The sequence below is a fragment of the Lycium ferocissimum genome, unplaced genomic scaffold, assembly GCF_029784015.1.
Source record: "Lycium ferocissimum isolate CSIRO_LF1 unplaced genomic scaffold, AGI_CSIRO_Lferr_CH_V1 ctg7316, whole genome shotgun sequence".
Taxonomy (NCBI): Eukaryota; Viridiplantae; Streptophyta; class Magnoliopsida; order Solanales; family Solanaceae; genus Lycium; species Lycium ferocissimum.
The window spans coordinates 1-4,281 of record NW_026726726.1 but is presented as its reverse complement, the minus strand read 5'-3'; the positions used below and the strand labels follow the sequence as shown (position 1 = coordinate 4,281).

The 4,281-nt window shown below is 35.4% G+C and overlaps 1 pseudogene; it reads right to left on the bottom strand.

The window, feature by feature from the left end:
- Positions 1–947: 947 nt before the first annotated feature.
- Positions 948–2,331, bottom strand: LOC132045624 (DNA-directed RNA polymerases II and V subunit 6B-like; annotated as a pseudogene).
- Between the last annotated feature and the right edge of the window lie 1,950 nt (positions 2,332–4,281).

Sequence of the window (4,281 nt, the reverse complement as noted above, 5' to 3'; positions counted from 1 at the left end):
CTTTTAGTACTAGGCATAGTTTAGGGACAAAAGTAATAATTCGCGCCAATTTGGGGGGTGCTTTAACCATTTCAGCCTTCTTTTTGCAGTATTTTCACCATAGCTGTTACTTTTACATTTGTCAAATCGATTTCTCAAAAACACTTTTTTTAGCCGAGAGTCTATCGGAAATAGCCTTTCTACCCCATATGGTAGGGGTAAGGTCTACATACACCACACCTCCTCTGACCCCACCATGTTTTTTTTTTATATATAAAAAAAAAACCGAAAAAACCCCACCATGTGAGATTATATTAGATATGTTATTGTTGTTCTTGTTGTTGGTAGGCAAGAGTAATTAATTTGAAGGACAGAAAAGTAAATGCGTGGGCAAGAATAATTATTTGATTTTTGTTGATAGTACCCCCTCCGTTTCAATTTATATGAACCCATTTGACTGGGCACGACATTTAAGAAAGAGGGAAGACTTTTGAAACTTGTGGTTCAAAATAAGCTTTGAAAATTTGTGTGGCTGTAAATCATTCATAAAGTGAATTTGTTTCCAAATAAGGAAAGAGGTCATTCATTTTGGCACGGACTAAAAAGGAAATAGGTTCAAACAAATTGAAACAGAGGGAGTATGTATTTTTCCCTTTTTTAATTGGGGAAATAACTCATATATACATCCCACACATCTAGTTTGCAGCCGGTGTAGCTCACTGTCAATGTATAGATAATGTATATACGACCCATGCATCTAGTTTGCAGCGGATATAACCCAGTGTATCATCGGCGTATAGATAATGTATCTGTTCTGTATAGCTATTTATAAACAACACATATACTCTGTATATATAATGTATATGCTTTGTATAATCATGTATAAACACACGAAACCAACTCAAATTACAATGTACAGATATTGTATAACTATATCTAAGTGTTTTTTTTTTTTTTTTGTGCAAAATGAGCAAGCCACTTTCTCCTTAAAAAGTCTTGAGAATGTGCTCCAATTTTCCCGGTAATTATCCCCATCACATACAAAAACTCAGCAAGCATGACAAGTTCAGAGCCCTAAGCTCCATCAAGTAGTTGACACTTAAACAAATAATATCGATTAGAACTTGCACTATAAAAGAGCCTGTATGAATAAACACTTGATTTTTCCAAAATACATTCATAACATTGGGTAATATTAAGTTAGCAATAATTCAGCAGAGCATGACATCGAGAAACAACAGATAACATTCCTCATAAGCCTGCAAGAAAAGGAGGCACACTTCAGCCATCAAGTTCCTCCGGCTTGTCTCTTCCATGAATCCTCAACAATCAATTCATGAACTCCCCAATCTTCATAACTTCCATCAGCAAAGTAACGGCGGATTGTGAATGGTATCTTCCTCTATAGAGCTCTTTCATTGCAATCTCAAGTGGCTCAGTTTCCCCCTCCAACTCAACCACCGCAAAAGCATTCATGCTGATCTGGAGAGCACGAGTGCCCAGGATTCTTGCACGTTCATATTTTGTCATAAAATTTGATGTCTTCAAGGTCGTTCCACAAGCTCTTGCTCTGCTTTTTCCTCGGCTTCACCTAACAAGGGGTCTGGTATGTCCTTAGTGTTGCCATTATCTTCTTCAATATCTACTCCTTCATCTGGCTCAGGATCCAATGGTTCGTCCACGTATCTTCCGTCCACATCATAGTCGTCGTCCGCCATTGTTATATCTTGCGTCAAAGCTCTCTGCTAATTGTTGTCACTTGTGTAATTAGCTATATATAAGTTGCTCTTCTTTTGTAACTTTACATATACATCACATATAAATTCTTACACACTATACATAATGTCTAAATAATGTATATGTTTTGTATAACAATGTATAAACATTGTATAACTATGTATAAACAATCCCTTGGGAGCTCAAAAATTCCTCTCAAACACCACCATATCTCCATTTGCACACCACCATCCCATTGCTTCATTCTCACAGTAGCACAGGGAGACTCACTACTAAGGTAACATGGGGATTAGGCAGAATCAAATAGATACACCATCATATCCATCCCATTTTTAGCACCTAAAAGATCTCATAGAGAGAGCACGAGGTCTCTCCAGATTGTTAAGGTTTGGGGCGAATCAGATTCGTGAAATTGCGTTCCGAATTGGGTCCTCCAAATTCAGAGAAACAATATTCATTGTGAAGTGAAACAATGAAACAACTACTTTTGAGTAGTATCAAGTGTTAACCCTAAAAAATGGGAAATCATATAGAGAATGATTGCTCTCTGCAGAAACACACTTTGATTTGAAGGAGAAGGAAATACAGAGTGCGAGAACGGCAGAGAAGAGCACAGTGAAACAAAGGTGACGACTTGCAAGCTAAATTGCCGAAGGGTTAATTGGTTAAGAAGTGGATAGTTGGACCAAAATTGGCAAATTAAATGCCCAAATGGACACTCAGTTTAATTTTCCCTTTCCCTTTTAAATTAGATAAATTTTTGGGAAATCTACATGGTATAGAGAACATTAAGCCTTATTTATATTTAGTAGCTATATTTTGCCTAAATTACATCTCATAGCTAAATCATAAATGTCAATTACACAAGATAACTAGTATAATAAAATTATATTGTATTTAATATTTAAAACTATTTTTTCTCCGTTCTCTCACAATCTCCTCCCATTTTCCTCCATTTTCTCTCTCCTCCATCACATCTCTCTCCAAGCCGTCTTCTCTTTTGCTCCAACAACCACCACCACCACCGGCGGTACTCCGATGGGGCCCACCACTGCCGTTGTTCTCTCTCTATCTTTAAATCTCTTTGTTTTTCTAGAGAGAAAAGCTCCAAAGTTACATTAATGGCTTCAAAAGCTTCAAAGTCCGCCGGAGCTATGCTCGGTCCGGCGTCGTTCATCGCCGCCGCGCCACCCTCCTCATCATCACAACGTATCCGAGCTTTATTGTTTTCTTAGAGAGAGAAAGTTTTTTTTTTTTTTTGTATCTACGTAAATTCGCTCCGGTCGTTTTACGGTGACGGCTCGATAAGAGCTTTTTTATTTTTTTTATTTCAAATTGGAGTGTATACATATAGTGTATAGAGTGTTTTATCGCATGTATTTCGAAGGAGATCTTTTTGTATACAAAATGAATACAAGAATTTGAAGTGTATACAAATGAATACAGTGAATTTTATTTCTTGTATTCAGTATTTGAGTGTATTCCTTAATTTTTTTGGGAAAATTCAACTCAGTTGTGCAAGCTGAATACAACTTTTTTGTATTTATGTTGTTTGAATACCACTGATTTTCAAATACAATAAAGTGAATACAATGTAAAAGTAGCTATAATGAATACAACTAAGTTGAATACAATTGACGTGAATACAACTGAGTTGAATGCATACGACTTGAATACAGTGAAAAGAATTTTTGAAAATTTTTTATTCGCTGTATTCATGAATACAGCTAAGCCGTTTTATGAATACAGCGAGCCATTTTTTGAATACAGCGGGAAAACAGTAGTTATGCCATGTAAATATTGAAACTGTAGCTATGACAAATTTTAAACCCCCAAAGTGTAGTCATTTATGTAAAATTCCCTAAATTTTTTGGCTTAGCCCATATTTAACCCCTTTAATATCGGTATTTATGGGTAAAATATGGCATAAGTTCTATAACATTTTATCTCCGGAAACTTAGCTGTTGCCTCGCTTAGCACAAGTTCTGCATGAATTCAGTTGAGTGGCATAAGGTGTGCAATAAATTTTAGATTACGTTGAGTGTTGAAAGTTTTGTTTTTTCCGACGTAACTTGTGTGTATATGATGATACATATGCTGAAACTAAACGCTAACTATATATGCTGGTTGAAATTTAGCTTTTGTCGCGCCAAAGTGCTGAAGGGAAAAAATTAAAGACCACCCCAAAATAGGAACATTTGTGTTAAAACCCCATAAAGGAGAAAATTTTTTAGGTTTGCGCTTCAAATGGATTGGTCTTTAACTTTTGCCCTTCAAAATCGAACTTATACCTGTACTTAGGCTTTGTCTTTCATTTTTGGCATGTCGGCCAAACACTAGCCAAAATATACAAAACGTATATACTCTGATTATATATTTTATATGTATACTATATGTATTTTTATGTATACAATATATATACACACTAAATAGACAAAACCTATACATTTGTTGGTTGAACGGTCCAAAAATGTAACTTTACATATACATCCTTATCACTATTATACATCACATATACATTCTTATATACATAATATCACATATACATTCTTATATACATAATAT